We start from the raw sequence: 25,765 nt of genomic DNA, 5'->3' as shown, positions 1-25,765 counted from the left end.
CACCAGAAGAGAAATTTCTGATTGGCAATTAAGTTTGTAAATACTGTACAACCTGATAAAATATAGTTTTCCAAATTGATGTGTTCTCTTTCATGTAATAATCAATTAGTGGGTGTTTCAGTTGCTTAATCAGCTCAAAATGTGAATTAATCTTTGCATATTGAAATTGTAAAACTGTGCTTGTAACACAGGCTTGTTTCTAAGATAAATCAAATTAACTCAGGCTGGCAAAGGCTCTCCCTTTCAAGACTCGCAGAAACAAGCTAGCTCCTTTTGGTGTCTATATGCCAGGGCTTAGGGAGGATTTGGAATATAATAGCCACCCTAATTATATTTACACATGGAAAGGATTCTTTGCCTCTGATTTTGATTTCACATTCTTGGACTAAAGCTGCCTATTGAGTGATTAAATCCACTGAGTCATTCAGTGCCCCAATCTTGTCTTCGATATTAGCAAGGAATAAAAGACGGCTTCCTCATATCCCTTGGGCTGAAGGGAAGAAATGGCAGGTGAAACCTATTAACTACTTTATTAGGAAAGTGGAGAAGATGGATTGAATTGAAGAGTTGTCCTAACTGTCTTTCAACACCCATCCGAAGGCCCATCTCTATCAGCAAGCATTCCCCGACTTCTCCCAGGGCACAATAACGTCTCTCCTTCTCAAGAATCTCTATAGTCCTCATGTCCCCGAGTTCTAGATGGTGTGGTTCAGACATCATTACCTAGACCAGGGGTGGGGAACCTGTGGCCTCAAGGCCACATGTGGCCCTCTAGGTCCTCGAATCCAGCCCTTTGACTGAATCCACATGGGGCCTCAAGACCACAGGCTTCCCTCTCCTGGCCTAGACTATCCTCTAATTACATCGAATTTTTATGTGTGGAAGTCTTCTCTTCCCAAGTAGACCATGAGCTCATGGATACATTCAGCCCCATTACCTGCTCCGATTTAATTTTTCTATGAGTGTGCAAGCACTGATAATATAAGCATGGTGAAATGGAGACTTGGCCTTTAACTTCACAATTCAATCTGAAGAAAATCTACTTTGGACCCTGAATTACCCATAAGGGACACAAACAATGATATAATCCATGGCTAACACACTCCTTTCTGTATGGTTTGTGTATGCTTATAGGTATACATGTTATCTATCACCCCTGGTAGAATATAATCTCCTTGGGGACAGGGACTGTTTCGTTTCTGTCTTTGTATCACCAGTCTAAAACAGAGCAGGTGCTTAATAGGAATGGGAAAAGGAAAAAAGAACAAGCATTTATTAAGCACCTACTATGTACCAGGCACTATGCTAATAACTTTACAGATATTCTCATTTGATCCTCACAAAAATGCTGGAAGAGAGGTGCTATTAATATCATCCCTATTTCATAATTGAGGAAACTGATTAAGTGTCTTGCACAGGGTCACACAACTGGTATCTGAGGCCAGATTTGAACTCAGGTTTTCCTGACTCTAAGTCAAGAGTTCTATCTACTGCACCACCTAGTAAATGCTTGTTGTCTGCTTGCTTGCTTGTTTTTTTTTTTTTTGTTTATTTGTTTGCTTGTTTGTTTTCTGGCTAGGCAATGGAGTTAAGTGACTTGCCCAAGGTCACACAGCTAGTAAGTGTCAAGTGTCTGAGGCCAGATTTGGACTCAGGTTCTCCTGACTCCAGGGCTGGTATTCTATCCACTGTGCCACCTAGCTGCCCCAGTGCTTGCTTGATTTTGACTGTGAATTTAAATGATGCACTGTCTCCTCTCTCATGAAAAGAAAGTATCCAGGATCTCTTCACTTACTGGACCATGCTCAGATATGCTAAACTGGGATTGGGCAAAGGCTTAGCAGATGCTGTCATCTAAGCAGGGCCAAGAGAATACAGCCAGGTTAGTTATTTGAATCTGTTATGTAGCAAAGCACCACTCTCCTTCAGAATTAGAAACCCTGGCAGTAGCTACAGCAGAGAGCATGGCGTGGATGACTGTGGCAGCAACACAACTTGGACTCGGCCTGTGGGGCGCCAGAACCATGCAGGCCCAGGGCTACAACTTGGGCTACCCCCGCCAGTTCAGCAGCAACCCTGTCAGCGAGGTCGGCGGTGGTGCCAGTGCCATCCGGGACACCGGCAGGGCTTTCGGCAAGAGGGAGAAGGCCGAGGAGGACTGGTACTTCCGAGAGAAGAGCTGAGAGCATCTGGCTTCTCTGAGGAAACACCATCAGGAAGAAATCACACACAGTGAGAAGGAGATACAACACCTCCAGAAAGAAATTGAGCGTCATAAGAACAAGATTGGAAAGCTGAAAGAAGATGATGATTAAGCTGAGTGTCTTCTTGTTCAGCCATCAGCCTTAATCTACATATGGAATCATTGTCCACTACTTGTGTGACATACTCTCTAGTTTGATGTACTTTTTGCTGTGTATTGAAACTAAATGGTAATAAACTGTGGTCACTGAAAAAAAAAAAAAAGGATTAGAAACCCAGAGGTGAGTTCACCTAAACTCACAATTCTGAGCTCTGATAGGGTCTCATTTTATAGCTATCTTTACTACTTGCTTTATATGAGAAGTGGTGGAGTAATAATCAAGCTAAAACCAGAGGTGTGCTGGTAAATGTTTAATAACCAGCTGTCCAAAAAATGCATATAAGACAGACTTTTAAGTCCAATCTGCATTATTATTTTCTCTATCACTTTTTAAAATTTGGACAATTAACAGCCCTGATTTGTAGCCTGCCAATTTCCAAGATGTAAATACACATGCTGAAAATTTAAGCATTGGCTTTCCTGAGCCTATACAAGCTGACTTCAGTACCCCCCTGACTGAAACCCTTAGAAACATGCAGTCATACACCACAGTGACCATACAGGTAAAGTTGCTCCATGGCTATCCCCACAGTGCAGAAGGGGCTCTCAGCTACCATAATCTCTCCCTATTCTCTCAACAAATGCTTGCCCAAAATACACACTTTTACAAACCTACATATACTATCTAAATACCAGCTATTGTTATTATTGTTGTTGAGGCCCTGCCTCTGAAACATACTAGTTGTGTGACCCTGGGCAAGTCACCTAACTCTCTAGGTCAGAGGTGTCAAACACAAGCAGCCATGCACAGCATTCCCGAGTGTGGCCTGAACCAGATTAAAATGTAATTGGGAAATATTTAATAAAATAAAAATATTTTAAAACACATAATGTCAATATGTGGTTTTCTAAGTCCATATGTGGCTTATGGGGATCCTTATGTAGAGTTTAGAGTCCCCATTTCTATTTGCACTTGAAATCACTGCTCTAGGTAACTTTATAAAACTGTGTGTTGCAGAAAAAGGTGATGATCTACATTGATAGAGGTAATTCCTTCACCCAGGAGTTCCCTATACTAAAAGAAACTACAGTCACTCCCTATCCCTGTCATGATTATCCACACTCATCTTCTGCTCTCACACAACCACAGTGTTCTGGTAAATGTTTAACAAGCAATTTTCTTAAAACAAACAAACAAAAACAAAACAAAAAAAACCCATACCTGACATGCTTTAAAGTTTAATCTGAATTATTAAGCAATCAATAAAACAATGGATCAAGCCTTGATTTGTAGTATTTGCCAATTTCTGAAGCACTGAAAATTTAACAATTGGACCCCATCGAACTTGGACCCAACACAGCTCTAGGCAGCACAATATTATTTAGAGTTTGAAGCCACTAAACTTCCAGGGAAGGCTTTCTGCTTTCTTGCTGAAACGTTCATCCAGGAGTGCACTCATCACTGCCACCACTGCTTCTTCTAGGTTGTCCAACTTATAGCATCCATGTTAGCTTCCAACTACCCTAAGGTCACAGACCTCAGCCCATTGCTTACCTCTCTACATTGCTAGGTACAGAGAGAGAGAGAGAGGGAGAGAGAGAGGGAGAGAGAGACAGAGATAGAGACAGAGAGACAGAGACAGAGAGAGAGGGAGAGAGAGAGAGAGAGAGAGATGCCATCCATAATTCCCCTTTGTAGTGGCGAGAGATGAAGAGGAATATTCCCCCTTAGCTGCAACATTTGCTTCTGCAACATTAATTTTTCCATTCTCCTAGACATTGTCCACGTCTTGTCTCTACTAAGTTTCCTGAGGGCAGGGATCACCATAGCAGCAGCAGCAGCAGCAGCATAGCTAACAAACGCATAGCGCTTTAAGGTTTGCAAGGCACTTTACAGATATTATTTCATTTCATCTTCACGACAACCCTGGGAGGTAATAACAATAATACTAACCTTTACATAGCTCTTATTATGTTCCAGGCATCGTGATAAGTGTTTTACAATTACCATCTCATTTGATCTTGATAACAACCATGGGTGGTAGGTACTATTACTATCCTCATTTTACAGATGAAGAAAACAAGGTAAACAGAGGTTTAGTGAGTTGCTCAGGGTCCCACTGCTAGGAAGTGTCTGAGGCTGAATTTGGCTGTCTGCTGGCTCAGCCCTCTATCCACTGTCTCAAGTACATGGTGCTTAGCAAATGTTTGGCACCAGGAGGAAGGAAGGCAGAGGGAATGATGGAGGGAGGTATAAATCGAGGATTGATAGAGCTTACATAAATACCATTTCAACAGGAAGCTTTTTTTTCCGACACAATCACTGGGACAAACACTCTAATTAAACCTTCTCACATCCAGGATCAAATGTAAACTCCTCTGTTTGACATTTAAAACTTTTCAATAAGCTTCTCTCTTCCTATCTGTCCAGCCTTCCTACATACTCTATGATCCAGCTACACTAGTCAGCTTGCTGTTCCTCTACAATGATACTTCCATCTACCATCCTGTGTCTTTGACTACCCCACAGGCTGTTTCCCTAGCTTTCCTCAACACTCAGCTCATACCTCAGCTTCTGCAGGAGCCCTTTCCCTGCCCACGCCCACAAAGTGGATGTCTTCCCCTTTCAGATCACCTTCCAACTATTCCATATAGCTTGTGTACATCCTCTAGATAGTTACACATTGTCTCCCTCACTATAATGTGAGATCCTTAGCAGCAGCGTCTTTTTTTCTCCCTTTCTTTTCTATATCCTCAACACAGTGCCTGACACATAAAAAGGACTTACAAATGTTTGCTGATTGACTGGCTTAAAAGGAAGGAAGGCATGGCCTCCTAGCAGCACCTCTTCTGATAGGGGATGGAAATGGGTTCAGAGGTACTACCTTTGTGACCTCTGACAATTTTCTTAACCTTTCTGGGCCTTAGGTTTCTCCTCTGTAAAAGGAGGAAGTTGCGCTAGAAGACCTCTGAGGTCATCTTTCCCTGCTGGCCCCAGTTCTCATCCTTGGGGCAGGTAAAAAGGAGGTATAGCTCCCCTTGGAAAATAGAGGTATTACTGAAAGGTTGTATAAATAAAATCATTCTTAAAATATACTGGAAGAGTTAATTACTTAAAGCAATCTGTGGTCAAAGGATATGAACAGGCAGTTTTCAGTGGAAGAAATCCAAGTTATCAACAGCCATATGAAAAAATACTCTGAATTATTAATAATTAGAGAAATGCAAATTTAAAAAACTCTAAGGTTCCACCTTACATGCCTTAGATTGGTAAGGTTGACGAAAATGAAAATGGTACATGCTGGAGAGGCTGTAAGAAAACAGGCACATTAATGCACTGATCTAGCCATTCTGGAAAGGCAATTGTCACTATGCCCAAAAAGCTATTAAACTGTGCATACCCTTTGACCTGGAGATATTGCTACTAGGTCAATATACCAAAGAAATTAAAGAAAAAGGGATATATAAACAAAAATATTTATAGCAGCTCTTTTTAATTATGGTAAAGAATTGGAAACTCAGGGGATGCCTATCAGTTGAGTAGTGCCTGAACAAGTTATATAGCACATGAAAGTGATGGAATACTATTATGCTGTAAGAAATGATGAAAGGGATGGTTCCAGAGATACCTGGGAAGACTTGTATAGATTTATGCAGAACAAATTGAGCAGAAACAGGGGAATAATTTATAGAATGAAAATAATAATGTCACAACAAATAACTTTTAAAAACTTAATAACAATGATTAACACAATGATCAACCTCAATTCCAAAAGACTCATAATGAAACATACTACCTACCTCCAGATAGAGAGGTGATAAACTCAGAGTGTAGAGTGACATATATATGTATAAATATATATGCATGTGTATATATACATATATAGATACATATTTATTCATGTGTATATATCTGTATACACACATATATGTATGTGTATATATGTGTGTGTGTGTGTGTGTGTGTGTATATATATATTTATAGGACATGGCCAATGTGGGAGTTTTTTAGCTTGACCATACATGTTTATAACAGAGGTTTTGTTTTTATTTCTTTTTCAATGTGTGTTGGGGGAGGAAGGTGAGAGAAAGTAGATTTCCATTTTTTAAAAGCAAACATATAGATGTATACACATACATATATATTTGATGAGGAACCTTTTTGTAACATACATTTACCTGTTTTATAAATTGAATTTCCAGATACATATGTACTGCACTTTATGAAAACCAGCTCCATAAATATCTAGATTTACAGAAAAGCTAAATTAGAGGATAAGTCTTTGCTCTGTAAAGAATTCACCACATGATTCCTTTAAGTAATGAGATTCCCCTGGTACATTTAAAATAGAATCAAATTCACAAAAGTTTAACCTAATAAACTTTTTTTAGAACCAGCCATTACATAAAAGAAGTATACTTGCTTAAAGCTGGGTACAACTATATTATGAGGGGCAGTAAGCAGACCTTAATTAGTGCTACCAAACAGAAGTAGCCTGCTTAACCCTTCTCCTACCTTTCTGAAAGAAGAAAGGGAAGGAGGGAGAAAGGAAGGAAGAAAAAGGCTCAGGGGACAGAAATATAAGCCCCCAAAGAATTAGGGCTGTGGCTCAGTATTTCTGAGACATAATAAAACTGGATCTCTAATTGTAAAGCCCTATTTAAATGTTAGCTATTATAATGATCCTTTCTTTTTTCTTTTTGTGAGGCAATTGGGGGTAAGTGACTTGCCCAGAGTCACACAGCCAGTGAGTGTTGTGTATCTGAGACCGAATTTGAACTCAGGTCCTCCTGGTTCCAGGGCTGGTGCTCTATCCACTATGCCACCTAGCTGCCCTGATCCTTTCTTTCTATCCTACAACTACCACTTCATCTCAAGTCATGGAGGAATAACTCATTTGTCAATGGTGTTTAAAGTTTACAAAACACTTCCCTCACAACAGCCTTAGGAGGTATGCAGTATGTTATTATCTCCATTTTATAGATGAAGAAACTGAGACTCAGAATCAGGGGCAGTACTAGAATTGAGCTCTTCTAACTGAGCCTTTGTCTAATAATGTTCAGTCCTTCCAGATAGAGTCAGCCAATGGTAAAATGCTGTATCTGCCATGCTTTCCTCCTATCCCTCGAACATAGATCAGAATTCATGAATGGATGAATGAATGAATGAATGAGTAAACCAAGATAGTACAGCCTGAGAAGGGATATGTTCTGAGGTGCGCTGAGAATAATAATAATTACTTACATTCCTATAGCATTATGTTTTGAAATGCACTTTCCTCACAACAGCCTTGGGAGATAGATGGTGCAAGTATTACTATCCCCATTTTTCAGATGAAGAAATTAAGACTCAATTAAATAATTTTCCCAAGTTCACATATAGCATCTTAGAAGAAAATCCAGAATTTAAATCTATTGACTCCTAGTCCAGTGTTAAATATTCCTTCCAACACGAATGAGCAGGGTGTGGCAAAGCTGACTAGCCTTTGATCTGTTGGACTATGACCAGCTCCCCTAACAGAGAATAGTCAAGGCTACTCCACTGTGTGATCTCAAAGGTCTCTTCTATCTCTGATATCCTTAGAATCAGAGATTCTCAGAGTTCCTTCCCCATGTTGCTTCATGAGGCATGCTGTATCTTGTGAAATTAGACCCTATCCATTTTGAGAGGGACCTCACTGTGCTCCAGGGAAGATTAGAGACAACTAGCCCAATTCTCTAATAGGGAAGGGGTTGAATCCTAGAGGAAGGTTGGGGTAAGGAGTGGGAGCACTTCATGGGTCTTCCCTGGTTTTGTTCAGGGGCAGAGTTCTGACCCACATGAACAAAGCAATGTGATATAATAGAAAGAGCATAGGACTATAAAACAGGCATAGTGAATAGGGAACAAGATTTGGAGTCAAGAAGCCCTGGGTTCAAATTCCACTTTAGGAAATTACCATCTATATCACCCTGAGCAAATAATTTAATGTCTCTGAGCTTGTTTGCTCATCTTTAAAAGGAGATTGGAGTTGATGACCTAATGCTCCTAGTCCTAGCTTTTGCCTCAACCTACCTATGTGTTCTGAAAACACCAAGCACTTCATATTTGTTTACCTGAAATGAATTTATCAGGAAGAAGTCACTTCCTCTCTCTGAGCCTCAGTTTCCTCTTCCTTACAATGAAGTAATTGGACTAGATGATCTCAAAGGTCCCTTCTAATTCTACCATCCTAACAACCTGTGATTCTCAGTTCTTTCCCCATGTGACTTTGTGGGGCCTGTTGTAACTTATGGAATTGGAATCCTTTTATCAAGCTGAATCTATAACAAATAACCTCTGTAACCCATTAGATTTCCAAAAGGAAAATAAATCTGTGATTATGTCCATAGACTACAGTCATACTTAGGCTTGGACTGGTCTACTTCTTCTAAATCCAAACATGAGTGAGAGATGAGTCTTGAGCTTTTAAAACGACTTATAAATTCTGCACCCCCTCATTCATAACATCTACCAAATGCTCTATCTCCAAACCTGCTTTCTCTTGCCTTATGAGTCCTGTCATACTTTCTGATGTGTGCCAATCCAATCCTCCATAGAAGGGAGATGGGAAGGGAGGAGGTGGCAGTAAACAAATGAAGAGTCCAGTAGGGGAGGTTCCATGGGGCATAATATTCCTTTGAAAGGTTTTGACAAGCCTGAATGGCAGGGACTGGGAGGTGATTGTCTGCTGTCACTTCTGACTGATAGTTATGCCAAGAAGCATGGAGTTTTGACCTTGCAGAGAGAGTGATCTGTCTTCATGGAAACGGATTGTCAGATGTACATGTCTCAATTTCTCAGAGGAGGAGCTGGGGCTATGAGGGAATGGAGCCTTGGACATTCCTAAGGAGGAAAAATGTGTGGTGCCTCTGGGTTCTCAGCAGTAGCTAAAATTAACCCTGAGCACCCCTGAGGGGGGAGGTTAGAAATAAACAAATTTCCCTCCAATTGCACTGATCATTCATGCAAGCCCTTGTTCCCATGGCAGCCAGGCTCCAAATGAAACCTCGGGTCTCTACCGGGACCTAAAATGCCACTCATTTTCTTGCCACAGTGAGTCTTCCCATTTGTCAGCAAGGACAGAGATGTTCACCTTCGGAGGCACGGTTCTGCAAGGCTGGGAGCACATTCCGGCATCAGACCCATCCTTACCTACGGCAGCAAAGGTCAAGCACCAGTTAGGGACATTGCCCCAAACAGAACAGATCTATGTAAGAAGTATCCTGTTTCAAACCCATCACCATCATGGGAAGCACTTCTCCATAGAACCCAGCTCGTTCTGAGGCTGGGGACATCAGCAGTAGTGGGGAGCTGTCCAGAGCCAGAGCTCTTTCTGCTGCTCCAGTGGCTAGAGGTGTTGTCTGTGGAACCTGAGTCAAATCGGGAAATAGGAAGTTTATATGCTGTGCTCCAGCTTATTGAGATACCCAATTCCTTTAACTGACCTTAAACCACACTTAGCTGTTTTGCTCTTTGTATTCTGTTGCTATGTTACTGACCCATACTTCTAGGTGTTGGACATGGCTGCTCCTGCATCTAGGCTTTTCTGTTTGCTACTTGATAACAACCAGGATCACTGGTCAGAAGATCATAAATCTAAAGCCTTAAGTGAACTCAGAAGCCATCTAGCCTAACCCCCTTCGTTTCACATTTGAGTATGCTGAAACTCAAGGAGGTTGGCTGACTTGCCCAGCTAGTAAGTATCTGAGGCCAGATTTGAACTCAGCAAGAAGACTCTAGGTCGGCACTCTACCCACTGCACCAGTAACTGTCCTAGGGTTTTATATTTCTATTTTTAGACCCTTGTCATTCAAATTGTCATCATGGCATAGATCCCTGCCCAGGCCAGGCTATCCTGACATCAGTGAAGCTTACTGCATGTGGGGCTAGGGGAAACAATACACTCCTTGATGCTCAGTCATAAGAGAAAAGAACTGTGATGAGTTTGTTGTTTCAATTGCAGGGTTCCTGAGTTGTTGGCTAAGCTGTTTCACTCTCTTTGTGCTGACAGTTCAAAAGGAGATTTATCTATGGAGATCTGGAGAGTCTGTGAAAGTCATAAACATATGAGCCTGATGGAAAACATTGACTAAAGCCCAATATTAGCTTATTAGAGAATATAAATGAAGCGCAGATAGGCTCAGAATTGATCTTTGCTATCTGCCAAAGATGGGTTTTGAGTGACAGGAGGAGCCATGCATTACCGGATGGCCGAATCTAGCTATTTTGGGAGATGTCATACAAATGGATACCGTTCTAGAAAGCAAACAGAACCCCTGGACTCATTGAAAATGGTCTCCCACTGACGACTGCTAAGAGGATCTCTGAGTTGGTCACCTTCGTGGGTGGCGTGCGGCTCTTGCAAAGCAAGCACAGACTTCATACCCAGCTGGAATGTGTGTCTGGTTTTTTCAGATTGGAGCTTTGTCATTCCCGGGGTGGGCATGCGAGTTGGCTGGGGGCGGGGGAGAGGAATGCTTTTAAAATAGCATGGATTCTCATCTGTCTATAATTTCTCAGGCTTTGGGAGAATCATGGGATTTAGAACTAGAAGGGACTAAAAACCAAAGATCATCTAGTCCAGCCCTTTCATTTTACAGAGAAGGAAACTGAGGCCCATAGAAAGGAAAGGACTTGCACAAAGTCATATCTCTTGCAAATGCAAGAGCCAACATTAAAATGCAGGTCTTCTAACTGCTGGTGCTCTTCTAACAGATCTGGTGCTCTTTCCTTTGTCTCACACTGCCTTAAACAAGATGACCTCAGAAGAAACTTTCAGGAAGATAATCTCATGGTTAATAGAGGTAGATAAATGGTGCAGTGGATAGAGGTCTGGGCCTGGAGTCTGGAAGATCTAAATTCAAATCCAGTCTCAGACACTTACTAGTTGTGCAGCCCTAGGCAAGCCACTCACCCTCTGTCTACCTCAGTTTCCTCATCTGTAAAATGGGGATAATAAAATCACCCACCTCCCATGGTTTTTGTGAGGATCAAATGAAATAATGTTTGTAAGGAGCTTAGCACAGTGCCTCTCTAAAAATGCTCATTTCCTTCCTTCCTTCCCTCCCTTTTCCCAGTGAAAATGGCAGGTCTTTATTTTTTAGAGTAACTTCCACGAAAAGCGAGGGGATTTGGGGTGGATGGAATAGGGCAGAGCAACAATTCTGGAATTAAAAAAGAAACCAAATACTAAGTACTTCTGGGAATTTGCAGTCATTTCTTCAACAATGTTCCCGTCTAAAGGAACAGAATTTATGGTGCCCAATCCATGGACATGTACTCAGTGCTAACGATGTGCTCCACCCTGGGGCTCACAAAACACAGACTCGAGTAGAACGTTTCTAGGTTAAGATCAGGCCAGAGTCAGGAGAGATTGACCACAAAATAGATCCATCTTGGATTTTCAAAAATTCACAGGACTATATAATTTAAGAGATATTAAAGACCATCTAATCTAATCTCATTTAACAGATGAGGAACATTCCAGAGAGATTAGATGCCTTGCCTAAAGTCAGGCAGGTAGAAAGCAGCACAGCCTAGGTCTGAAACCAGGTCTTCTAACTGCAAATTCAGTGTTCCTACCACTATAGCATGTCCTGTCCACCCCTTGGGAGGACATCCCTACCTTGTCAAAACAGTCAGTTACCATGCCTACTTACAAACCATTTCTCGGTAGCACTATCAGGGAGAAAACACTGATCTGACTCAGTGTGGCTTGTTTATCAGGGCAGAAATCTCCAGCAACGGAGCTGGATACAGCACTCAGCTTTATATTATACAAACCCTATATATGATTATGGTCATTGCTACAGAAAGTCTGGAGAAGAATTTCCACTATGACCAACTTTTCCTATGGTTCAGTCATTGTAAAGCCTTTAAATGTTTAAGAAATAGAGCAGTTGGAGATCTGTGAGCAGTGGCTAATCAGCTAATCTGTGTTTCAAAGGGCATTAGAAAACAGACTTAGAAGAAGGTAGAATATGACTTGCCACTAGCATTATTAGTTGTATGACATCTGGCAAAGCACTTAACCTGTCTGAGCCTCAGTTTCCTCATCTGTAAAATGGGGTTTATAACATTTACACTACATAACTCACAAGGTGTTATGAAGAAGGCATTTTACAAACTTTAAAATACTATTAAAATATTATTATACATTTTAAAATCCCCAGCCTCTCACAAGCCTTCTGTCTTTCTACCTCCATTTTCTGCCTATCTTTCTTCTCCATCAAACTCTTTCCTCTTTCTTCTCTTCCGTGTGTGTCCCCCCCTTTGTATGTCTTCACTCTTCTTCCTCCTTTTTCTTCCTTCCCATTTCTTCTTTCTCTTCCCATTGATAAATGATCACAGTAGTGAAATGAAGACTATTTTAAATAGTTGTTATTTAATGAGGTTTCATGCTCTGTTTTTAATATTTCAATCAAAAATAAGCAAGCCAAACTTTTTTTAATATTTCTTTTTCTAAGTTGACAGGGGTGCCAATTAAGTCACTTTTTGCATACAGCTCCTGACTGAATTTTTTTCCTTAATGCAAGTTCCTTTGCCCATTATATACAGTGAACTTCTATTGTTTTCTGTTAACAAATGAAGTGTTGTGTTTCATATAGTATTTTGCTTACCAGAAAACTACCATTCATATCATATATGAATTTTCAAAGAATTAACATACAATATTTTTGTTGGTGTTGTTCAATCATTTCAATTGTGTCCAAATATTCATGATCCCATTTGGGGTTTTCTTGGCAAAGATACTGGAATGGTTTGCCATTTCCTTCTCTAGCTCATTTTACTGATGAGGAAACTAAGGCAAGCAGGGTTAAGTGACTTGCCCAGTGTCTCACAGTTAGTAAATGTCTGAGGCCACACTGGAATTCAGGTCTTTCTGAGTCCAAACCTGTCTAACCACTCTGCCACTTAGCTACCCATACAATAAAATACTAGTTCACATTAAAAACTAGGTTGAACTGAATTTAGTCTTTGATGACACAGATAACATATCAAAGAGTCAGCACGGTACTGGATAGCAGAATGATCTTTGTTTTTGGAGTCAGATTACCTAGGTCCCAAAACTCCCCTCTCAGGACCTCAGTTTCCTCCTCTGTAAAATGAGAGGGTTAACTAAATAATTTCCAAGGTCCTTTCCAGTTTTGACAGTCTTTGTGGTACAGTGTCAAGTACACTGGATTTAGAATCAGAGGACCTGAGTTCTAATCTGGCCTTGTCACTTGGTTAACATTTGACCTTGGACAAGTCATTTGACTTTGTTCAGTTTTTTTCAGTCACGTCCAACTCTTTGCCACCCCATTTGGGGTCTCCTTGGCAAAGATAATGGAATGGTTTGCATTTCCTTCTCCAGCTCATTTTACAGATGAGGAAATTGAGACATACAGGGTTAGTGACTTTCTTAGGGTCAAACAGCTAGTAAGTGTCTAGGGCCAAATTTGGACTCAGGAAGAGGAGTCTTCCTGACTCCAGGCCCAGCACTCTGTGCACTATGTCACCACCTAGCTGTCCTTGACTTCGGTAGGCCTCAGTTTCCTTATTTGTTAAATGAAGAGATGGGACTAGATCTAAATGGTCTCTATGCTTCCTTCCAGCTCCAAATTTATGAACGTATAAATTCTGGTAGTGTGTTTATCACAAAGATCAGTTATCACTGTACAAGATAGAGATGGTCAATAGTTTTATAGTCAAAGTTTCAGATGTTTGGGATTCTGGATAAATGACAATTTTACTGTAATTGGATGACAAAGAAGAGAAGAGAGAGGGTGGGGTAGAGAGATGAGTAGAGCAGAAGGGAGGAAAAGGAGAAAAGAGGAGAGAGCCTACACTATCCCTTCCCTTCCCTATTAAAAAATTCCCCTGGGAAGAGGGGAAATTAAGAAGGCAGTTCTTTTTTAGGCAGCCTGACAATGAGCAGACATTGACCCCTCTGTAGAGTAGGGCTCCACAACATTATAATATATGTACTACTCACAGATCAATAACTCCAGGAGCATCCACCCCCCTCCTGCTAGAATGTAACTCAATTAACATTACACAGTAAGGGGCAGGATTTCCACCTTCATCCCACGGCATACATCAGAAAATACGGGTGATTTTATTACATGAGATTGCTGTGTCATATTTCTGCTGAACAAAAGGATAACTGAAACAAACATAAATAATTCAACGACACAGGCTGGTGGTGCTTGCAAGCAGAATTCCTGGCCCCTTTCCTTCCAAGATTCAGGCCTCCACTGCATTTAGAATTAGAAGGGTGGTCCTTGAGGCTCAGAACCTGTAACTGCTTCTCTTATAGGGCTTAATCCCTAACATTCATAGAGCGCTTTAACTTTTACAAAGCACTTTAGATATCTTACCTCATTTGATCCTAGCAATAACAAAGAGATAGGTGTTATTATTCCTATTTTTAAAAAACAAGGAAACTGAGGCTAAGATCAGTTAAGTGACTTACCCAAGTTACATAGTTAGTAAGTATCTGAGGTCAGATTTCACTCCAGACCCAGAGTTCTATCTATTGCACCACCTAGCTGAGATTTGCTAGGACAAATGTGAGCGCTGATTGCATCCCATTTCCCCAAATGTCAAACTACATTGATATCAACAGAAGGAAGTTCAGTGAAGGTGCTCACCAGTCCAAGGTAAGGGCAGGGTCACATTGGTCCAGTAGGGAACAGGGCATGTGATAGATGGCCTAAGGAGCCAGGTAGACCAGACATCCAAACCTGATTTTACTCCATGGTTCCCTTCCCCTCATCTTAGACCATCCTCCTGGGAACCCCAAAAGTTGCCAAGTTGGATAATAACAGGAGTCCCCTGCTCACTAACTCCTTCCCTTAAACAAATGTCATGCCATCTGATCAAAATGTTAAGATTTCACCTTCACTTTGAGGGTGTGTGTGTGTGTGTGTGTGTGTGTGTGTGTGTGTGTGTTTTATAACCTTGTTTTGGTTAGCTAGTATTCTCCAGGAGATAACAGGAGGTAGGAAAATACAGAAGCATTGGGCTATGTCAAGAAACTTAGGTTCTACCCTCATCTTTGCCTCTAAGTCATTCTGTGACCAGTCAAGGCATTTCTTCTCTCTGACCCTTAGTTTCTGCATCTGAAAAATGAAGAGGTAGAACTAAACAGTCTCTGAAGTCCCTTCCTTGTCTAATAATCTGTGATGCTAAGAAAGTCCTTTCCCCTCCCCCCACCGGGCCTCAGTGTTCTTCTCTGCAAAATAAGGTAAGTGAGGAGGGTCTACACTAGATGACCTCTAAGGGCCCTTCCAGCCCTTAGACCATGACTCTAAGCCCATAAAGACCTAGGGCAGACAGCTGACGGAAAGTCCTGGGGTTTTGCCCACCACCTCCACCCAGGACTCTCACACACTGGGGGCTAAGTATAAAGTAAAAACCAGAAGGTTTCCATGGATATGGATTAACTGGGAAATGACCCCAGACCGATAACTACTGCTGCCGGCTGACCTGCTAACTCCTAGGGCATGGGGCCCAGCCGGGAAAGGCTCTTTGGCTCTACCAACCAATTATTTTTCAGACCACCCTAATTCTGAAGTTCAGTGAACTCCAAGTCTCCCACTGAATTCACTGTCTGTCAGCCACAGACATAACCAGAGAGCTCTTCCTTGTGTTAACTCTTTTTGAACCGAATACAAAATGGTATGACTTAGCTATGACTTGGTATTCTAAGAAATGGTACTATAAGCTATGACTTAGAAAGAACACTGGATCTATTATCCAGAGACTTGGACTTAAATTCCAGCCCTGTCCTTTCCTAGACGTACAACCTTGGCTTGTCCCTTAGCTTCAACAAGCCTGCCTTTTAATCTGTACAACGGGAATAAAAATACATTATAAGAAAAGTACTTCTTAAATTTTAAAGCCTCATAGATGAGGGAGTTATTCTTTCCTTTCCTATTTCTACTCTTTCCAACTTCCCCTCAGCATTTAGGGTTCACTCCTGGTAAACCCTAAATATACTGGTCAGGGGCTAAAGACATAAAATTAAAATCTGGTTCATCTCTTTTTTTCTGTCATGTTATCAGCTCCCAGAGGGCAGGGATCAGATCCTCCCCAATTGATCATGTGCTCCCACAGGACAAAAATCCTATCTTCACTTTCCCTAGTCTCTCCCACAGTGCCTAGAACAGAGTCATAAAGACCTGGGTCCAAATCTCACTTTCAACACTGTGTCCAAAGACAAGTCACTTAGTTTCCTCATCTGTAAAATAGGGATAACAGTAGCACCCGCTGTGCAGGGTTGTTGTGATCTTGTGTGTGAAGTAAGGGCTATTTTAAATGCCAGCTATTCTCATAATGCTCCATGGAAACTCTATTAAAGCAGGAAAGTGCCCATGCCCCAGTGTTCCACTTACTGCTCAAACTTCTCAGTGCCACCCTCAACCTCAACCAAGGCACTCACAAATCTCCCTATGACTGAACTCTGCCCCGGCTCTCTCCAGAGGAGAGAAGGCCCTACTTTTGGAGAAACAAATGCTCCTGAAATTAAGCTTTCCTGTTGCTTCAGGACAAAAGGTCACATTCTACAGGAAGGCTCACCATCAGAGACCGCGCTGAGCATATCTCTAATTAGGGCTCTCCACACATCCAGCCTCTTCATCTATGGCCCCTTAACCAATTACGCCCCTGCCATTAGGCAGAAGTGTATAATTTACAAGCCTCTCCCTCCACAGGACTGATTGAAGGGCTAAGGACTGAGGGCACCTGGAGCCCTAGCAAAGTGGCGGGCACAGAGAATTTCAGGTGTTAGGGCACCTGAGATGGTGTGCTAGCCTTCTCCACAGTGCCTCCTGGGAGCAGAACAGAACAGAGAGAGAAGGGAAATGGATGTGCTTCGAGGTCTCAGTGGAAGAAATAAATAATTACTTCGGATGCACAAAATCAGAGAATTTGAGAGCTTTTGTAGGGACTTCAGTAACCAACTAGTCCAATCCATACCATCACATAATCGAGAAGTGGCCATTCCATCCGTTTGGAGACATCCAGGGACTGAGAGGGAACTCTCTAGCTTTTGAGGCAGCCTATGCTGTTTGGGGGGCAGCTTTAATGGTTAGAGAGTCTTTCCTGACACCTGGCACCAAGCCTAACCTTGCTTTGATAACTTCTACCCATTGTTCCTGGTTCTGCTCTCAGGCAAAACAGAACAAATAAGATCCTTCTCCATGTGACCATCTTTCAGATGCTTGAAGACAGTTATCCTGTCACACCTGAGTCTTCTCTTCCCCATTCTAAGTACCCCTAGTTCTTCCATAATCAAAAAAAAAATAACTAACATTTATATAGCACTTCCTATGTGCCAGACAACTATGCTAAGCACTTTTCAATTATTATCTCAACTGAACCTCACAATGACCCATTTTACAGATGAGAAGACTGAGGCAAGTGACTTGCCCAAGATCACGCGGCTAGTAAGTGTCTGAGGACTAATTTGAATTTAGATCTTCCTGACCCCAAACTTGGCCTTCCATCCACTGTGCCACCTACCTGCCCCTAGTCTCCTGTGATGTGGGCTCAAGGTTCTTCTCCATCCTAGTTTCTGTTCTCTGAACACTCTCAAGTTTATCAGTGTCCTTCTTAAAACATAGTACCCAATCCTAACACACCAGATGAAGTCTGACAAAAGCATGGTTCAATGGAGTTATAATTGTCCTTTTCTTGGGAAATACGTGCCTTCTTAATACAACCTGAGATTGATTTCACTTTTTTGGCTACTATATCACACTATCGGCTCACAGTGAGCTTTTGGTCCACTAAAACCCCCAGATCTTTCTCAGAACAACTTCTGTCTAACAATGCCTTCCTTTCCCCTTCTTATGCTTATGAAGTTGATTTTTGTTCCCAAGTACAAGACTATACATTTATCCCTCTTCAATTTCATCTCATTAAAATCAACCCAATGTCCTAGCTTTTAAAGGTCATTTTGGATCCTGACTTTGCTAACCAGGGAAGAATCCTCCCAACTTTCTCTCACCTACAAGTTTAATGGGCATACCATCCATGACTTTATCCAAGTAATTGAAAAAAAAAGTTAAATATCACAGGGCCAAGCAAAAACCCCTGGCCATTCCACTGGAGACCTCCTACCATGTTGGCAGTGAACCCCTTACACTTTGAATATAGTTATCCAACTAGTTCTCCATTTACCTAAGTATGTGATTGTCTAAACCATATTTTTCCTCTTCTCCACTAGAACAGTCTGGGAAATTTCATGAAAACCTTGCTAAAATCTAGGTATACGAGATACATGGCATTCCTCTTATTTGCTTGTTTAGAAGAAACTATGCAAAAAGGATGCACTGTGGCTGTCCTGACAGAACAAAACAGGGGAGTGAGTGAGGTGGGAGTAGGTTGGGGATAGAAGTTGGCTAGTCAGTCAAGAAACATTTATTAAGCACTTACTAGGTCAAGCACTGGGGATATAAAGAAAGGCAGAAACAAAAACAAAAAACCCCAATACCTACCTTCAAGGAGCTCACATTCTAATGGGAGGTAAAACAGGTAAATAACAAGATGATATAAAAGATGTATACAGAGTAGATGGAAGGAAATGTCAGGGGAAAGACATCAGAGGAAACAGGGAGATGAAGGGAATGTGTCGAAAGGAGAGGAGGGACACCTGGAAGAAGATGGGATTTGAGCTGAGTCTTGGTAAACTGAGAGGCAGAGGTAAGGAGAGAGGGCACACCAGGCCTATAGAACAGCAGTGCAAAGACATGGAGATGAGAGACGGAGTGTTGTGTGTAGAGGAACAGAAAGTAGGTCAGTGTAGTCCAGTATAGCTGGGTTATAGAATGTGCAGAGGGGAAGGACAGAGACCCAGCTAGGAAGAAATCTAAGCCTAGTGAGATGAGGAAGACGAGGAAGTCAAGCCCTCCAAATTTCAAAAGATAATATCCAGATGGTGACAGTGCCATTGTACTCTGCCCTAGTCAGGCCTCATCTGGAATATTGGGTTGAATTCTTTTTTTTTTTTTTTTTAGGCAATCGGGGTTAAGCAACTTGCACAGGGTCACACAGCTAGTAAGGAGGTTGAATTCTTAAGAAGGACATTGATTATCTGGAGAATCTCCAGAGGAAAGAAGCTAGGTTGTCAGCCACCTAATGTTTATTAAGTGCCTACTATGTTCCATACACTGTGATAAGCACTGTCAATATAAAGTATGGCAAAAGAAAACCTCTGCTCTCAAGGATCTCACGATCTAATGAATGAGAAAACATGAAAACAAGTATGTGCAAAAAAACCTATGTATAGAATAGATTGGCAATAATTAAAGGAAGGTACTAGTATTAAGTGGGGCAACTAGGTGGTATTGTGGATAGAGCTCCAGGCCTGGAGTCAGGAAGTTCTGAGTTATAATCCAGTCTCAGACACTTACTAGCTGCATGACCCCGGGCAAGTCACTTAACCCTATTTGCCTCAGTTTCCTCATCTGCAAAATGAGCTGAAGAAGGAAATAGCAAACTTTCTTTGCCAAGAAAATCCCACTTGGATCATGAAGAATCGGACATGACTGAACAACAACTAGCATTAAAGGCCTTTAAAAAGTTACTTATTGGGAAAATGATAAATGCTGAAGAAGATGTAGAAAAATTGAAACACTAATGCGTTGTTGGTGGAGTTGTGAACTGATTCAACCATTCTGGAGAGCAATTTGGAACTATACTCTAAGGGCTATAAAAATGTGCATACCATTTGACCCAGAAATACCACTTCTAGGGCTGTATCCCAAAGAGATCACAAAAATGGGAAAAATGGGAGCCAAGATGGCAGAGGGAAAGCAGTAACTTGCTTGAGCTCTCCCCCCAAACCCCTCCAAATACCTATAAAAAGGGCTCTAAACAAATTCTAAAGCAGCAGAAGCCACAAAAAGACAGAGTGAAACAAATTTCAAGCCAAAGACAGCCTGGATGGTTGATTGGAAAGGTATATCGTGCTGGGCAGGGAGAGGAGCTCAGTTTGGTGTGGGCGCGCAGGCCACAGCAAACCTGGAGCAGGCCTCAGAGGACTGAATCGTGGGCAGCTGTGGCGGTTTCCAGACTTCTCAACCCAGGAATGCCAAAGACAACTTAGAAGGTCAGTGGGAAAAGTCTGTGATTGTGGTGAGAGAAGGAGCTAGGTCTCAGCTGCAATTCTTGAGCATGGCCAAGGACGCGGCTGTTTCCTGAGCTTCCAGCCCACAGACTGAGGGGGAATCAAGTGGCTGATCAGAGGGGGATTGCAGGGATCTCTTTGACTGTGCTGAGGCAGGAATTTCTTGCTTTACTGATGCTTGGATCAGGGTCACAGTTCTGAGGGGCAGTCCTGGGCCAAGGAGGAATGCTGGCAAGGAGGACCGCTGGTGAGAAGGAGGGCTGGCATGTGGAGCTTGTTGTGGTGGTGGAGAGAAAACACCTCGCCCCTTATCATAGCACCTTGGAAGAACTGAAAATCTTCAGATCTCTAGAGGTACCTCTGAAAACAGCTGTACAAACCCCCAAAGCTTGGGACAGTACATTCTCCACATTGGAAACAAGACTCTTACCTTAACAAAGAGTTTAAAACTCAAGTAATTGGCCAGGATCATGAGTAAGCAGCGCAAAAAGAGTCAGACTATATTATCTTACTTTGGTGACAAGATCAAAACATACAACCAGAAGAAGACAACAAAGCCAAAGCTCCTACATCCAAAGCCTCCAAGAAGAATATGAATCAGTCCCAGGCCTTGGAAGAGCTCAAAAGGGATTTTGAGAAGCAAGTAAGAGAAGTAGAGGAAAAGCTGAGAGTGATGCAAGAAAATCATGAAAAACAAGTCAACAGCTTGCCAAAGGAGACCCAAAAAAATACTGAAGAAAATAACACTTTAAAAAATAGCCTAACTCAAATGGCAAAAGAGGTCCAAAAAATCAATGAGGAAAAGAATGCCCTAAAGAGCAAAACTGGACAAATGGAAAAGGAAGTCCAAAAGATTACTGAAGAAAATACTTCCTTAAAAATTAGAATAGAGCAATTGGAAGCTAGTGACTTTATGAGAAGTCAAGATACTGTAAAACAAATCCAAAAGAATGAAAAATTAGAAAACAATATGAAATATCTCATTGGAAAAACAACTAACCTGGAAAATAGATCCAGGAGAGAGAATTTAAAAATTATTGGACTATCTGAAAGCCATGATCAAAAAAAGAGCCTAGACATCATTTTTTCAAGAAATTATCCAGGAAAACTGTCCTGATATATTAGAACCAGAGGGCAAAATAGAAATTGAAAAAATCCACCAATCTCTTCCTGAAAGAGATTCCCAAAGGAAAACTCCTAGGAATATTGCAGCTAAATTCCAGAGTTCCCAGGTGAAGGAGAAAATATTACAAGCAGCCAGAAAGAAACAATTCAAGTATTGTGGAAACACAATCAGGATAACACAAGATTTAGCTGCTTCTACATTAAGGGACCACAGGGCATGGAATATAATATTCCGGAGGGCAAAGGAGATAGGATTACAACCAAGAATCACCTACCCAGCAAAACTGAGTATAATCCTGCAGGGGAAAAAGTGGTCATTCAGTGAAACAGAGGACTTTCAAGCATTCTTGATGAAAAGACCAGAGCTGAATAGAAAATTTGATTTTCAAATACAAGACTCAAGTGGAACATGAAGAGGTAAACAGGAAAGAGAAAAGCATAAGAGACTTATTAAGGTTGAACTGTTTACATTCCTGCATGGAAAGATGATATTTGTAACTCATGAGACCTTTGTTAGTATTAAGGTAGTTGGAGGGGAAAAAATTATTTGTACATATATAGATATAGATAGATAGATAGATAGATAGATAGATAGATAGATAGATAGATAGATAGATAGATAGATAGATAGAGGGCACAGGGTGAGTTGAAAATGAAGGGGTCATATCTGGAGAATAAAATTAAGGGGTGAGAGAGAATTATACTAGGAGAAAGAGAAAGGGAGAGGTAGAATGGGGCAAATTATCTCACAAAAATAAACAGAAAAGAAAAGGCTTTTACAATGGAGGGGAAACGGGGGAAGGTGAGAGGGAATGAGTGAATCTTATTCTCATAGATTTTGACTTAAGGAGGGAATAACATACACACTCAATTGGGTATGGAAATCTGTCTTACCCTACAGGAAAATAGGGGTGGAAGGGGACAAGAGAGTAGGGGGATGATAGAGAGGAGGGCAGATTGGGAAAGGGGGTAATCAGAAGCAAATACTTCTGAGGAGAGACAGGGTCAAACGAAAGAATAGAATAAATGGTGGGGCGGGATAGGATTAAGGGAAATAGAGTTAGTTTTTCACAGCATGTCTACTATGGAAGTGTTTTGCATAACTGCACATATATAACCTATATTTAGTTACTTGCCTTTTCAATGAGGGTGGGTGGGGAGGGAGGAAGGGAGAAAATTTGGAACCCAAAGTTTTAAAAACACATGTTTAAAAAAAAATGTTTTCACATGCAACTGGAAAATAAGAAATACAGGAAATGGGATACAGAAATCCATCCTGCCCTACAGGAAAACTGAAGGGGAAGGGGATAAGAGAAGGGGGGGGTAGAGACAGAAGGGAAGGCAGACTAGGGAAAGGGGTATTCAGAACACATGCCATCTTGAGGTTGGGGGAGGGGCGAGATGGGGTGAAAATTTGGAACTCCAAATCTTGTGGAAGTAAATGTTGAAAACAAAAAAAGAAAAAAAAAGGAAACTATAAATGTATAAATAAATAAAAAAAATTTTTTAAAAATGTGCACACCATTTGACCCAGCAATACCACTTCTAGGGCTGTATCCCAAAGAGGTCACAAAAATGGGAAAAAGACCCACATGGACAAAAATATTTATAGCAGCTCTTTTTGTTGTGGCTAAGAATTGGAAATTGAGAGGATGCCCATCAATTGAGGAATGGCTGAACAAGCTGTGGTACACGAATGTAATAGAACACCACTGTGCTATAAGAAATGACGAGCAGAAAGACTTCAGAAAAACCTGGAAGGACTTATATGAACTGATGTTCAGCGAAGTGAGTAGAACCAGGAGAACATAGTACACAGTACAGCCACATTGTGTGATGACTAACTTTCACAGACTTAGCTCTTCTCAGCAATGCAAGGATCTAAGACATCTCCAAAAGTCTCATGATGGAAAATGCTATCCACATCCAAAGAAAGAACTATGGAGTCTGAATGGAGATCGAAGCATACTATTTGCTCTCTCTCTCTTTTTTTATTTTGTTTCTTCTTTCTCGTCATTCCTCCCATTTGCTCTAATTCTTCTTTACAACATGACTAATGTGAAAATATGTTTAATAAAAATGTGTATGTAAAGCCTATATCAGATTGCATGCCGTCTTGGAGAAGGGAGGGGAGAGGAAGGACGAGAAAATTTAAAACTCAAAAGCCTATTGAAGTGAATGTTGAAAACTAAAAATAAATTAATTAATTTAGAAAAAAAAAAGTTTCTTGTTGGAGGTGATATTTTAGCCGGGACTTGGAGGAAGGAGGTGGAGATGAGGAGGAAGACAATTCCAGGGATGGGGAACAAATTAGGCCACATGAGGATCACTTGAAAGAGGTGAACATGTTTACCCTGGATAAAGAAGACTTGGGGGTGGGGGGAAGGACATGATTATTGTTTTCAAGTATTTGAAAGGTTTTGATGTGAAAGAGGGGTTACTATTGTTGAGTTAGAAAGCAGAACTACAAGCATTGGGCAGAGTTGAAAGGAGGAAATTTTAGCTTGACTGTAGGGAAAACTTCTAAAAAGAGAATGAGAGGTAATGGAATCCCCCTCACTGGAGGTACCCAAGTAAAGGCTGGATGTCCACCTTTCTGGTATGCTGTAAAGCGGACTACAATTTGGATATTCAGATGGACTCTGAGGTCTCGTCTGGCTCTGAGATTCTGTGTGATTTTCCATCACAGGGTAGTAGATACCCTAAGAGAACCTGGGTCAATCAGCCTGGATCTGTTCAGGTTAGCTGATGTCTGCAAAATGTAGTAACTGTTCAGATTAAACCAAAGTTAAAGTCAAAAGGGTACCAGTGGTGTGCTGGTAAATGTTTAGCCAGCTCTCAGAAAAGAAAAATATATATGCAAAACACTTAAATGTAATCAACATTATCGACATTTTCTCCATCACTTTTCTACCATGAGGTTAAACAATCAACATGACAATAAATCAAGCCCTAATTTGTAGTGTCTGTCAGTTTCCAAGGTGTAAATATTCACATTGAATATTTAACAACTGGCTCTTAAAAGCTGGCCTGAGCAAGCTTCTGTACACTACCATGTGACAAGTTAAAACCTAAAATTCTAAGGAAATGTCTTATGTAAATCTTAATTAAAGTGACAACCTCACCAGCTTGCAGAAAATGGTGATGGGAAAGACAGCAACAGCTGGCCAGGTCAATGGTGAGGACAGGGGTAGTCCTCAGAAAAATTAGTCATCCGATGTGAGAGGGGAAGGGAAGAGTTCATCTTCCCTAACCCTCTCATTTTACAGATGGAGAAACTGAGGGCCACAGTGCAAAACTGACTTTCTCAAAGCCACACATAAAGTAGGACTAGAGCCCAGGTTTTCTGACTCCCACCTAAAGCTCTTTTCATTATGTAGTAAGAACAGTTTCCACATCATGATGCCCTGCTCTTCCTTCCCCACATTCCCACTCCACCATCCCCCTCCTCTCAAGTCCCTCGTGCCGGAGATTAAAGCTTCTAATAAACCTATTCACACTAAGGTTTTATGAATTTATTGATTCTCCCCACCACCACCTCCAAGGACATTTGCATTTAAAAAGAGGATTCTAGGGAAAAGGCAAGGATTATTTCAAAGAAATAAGGCTCTAATAGTGGGGTTTCAGGCACAATGACAGTCATTAAGAAATTTGGATAGAGGAAAACTTTGCTGATGGCCTTCATAGTGCCATTTACAGACCATTTTAGGATAAGCAAAACGGTTTACAAACATTACCTCGGTTGATGCTCGTAACAACCACTTAAGGTAAGTGCTGTAAGTACTTAAAATCCTTCATTTTATAGGTGAGAAAACTGAGGCTCACTGACTTACCCATGATCACTCACCTTGCTAGCGTCTAAGGCAGGATTGAAACCCAGATTTCTCCTGTGTCCAAGTCAGGTGCTCTTCCATCTAGAGTCATAGGTTCCCAAACTGGGGCGACACCACCAACCTGGGGGCCCTGAACCAATCCAGGGGGGAGGCAGTAACCTCAGGTGCAGTTGGGTGGTGTTGAATTAAAATAAGGGGGAGGTGGAAGCATAAAGAAAGACGAGAAGAACATTTTGAAAAAAATGTTCATACATGTTTCATCTGTTGTGAAACACAGTTAAAGTCATAATGATTACATTATTTTCCAAATAAACACACACAATGCAAGTTATAACCGATCAGCGGTCAAGTCTGCCCACAGATCT

General features: G+C 41.3%; 1 pseudogene; it reads left to right on the top strand.

Moving 5' to 3' along the window:
- Nucleotides 1-1,964: 1,964 nt before the first annotated feature.
- LOC114046929 lies at nt 1,965-2,315 on the top strand (annotated as a pseudogene).
- Nucleotides 2,316-25,765: the final 23,450 nt, after the last annotated feature.

This window comes from Vombatus ursinus, unplaced genomic scaffold, assembly GCF_900497805.2.
Source record: "Vombatus ursinus unplaced genomic scaffold, bare-nosed wombat genome assembly UNPS02014786.1, whole genome shotgun sequence".
NCBI classification, from domain to species: Eukaryota; Metazoa; Chordata; class Mammalia; order Diprotodontia; family Vombatidae; genus Vombatus; species Vombatus ursinus.
This window is presented reverse-complemented; position numbering and strand designations above follow the sequence as displayed.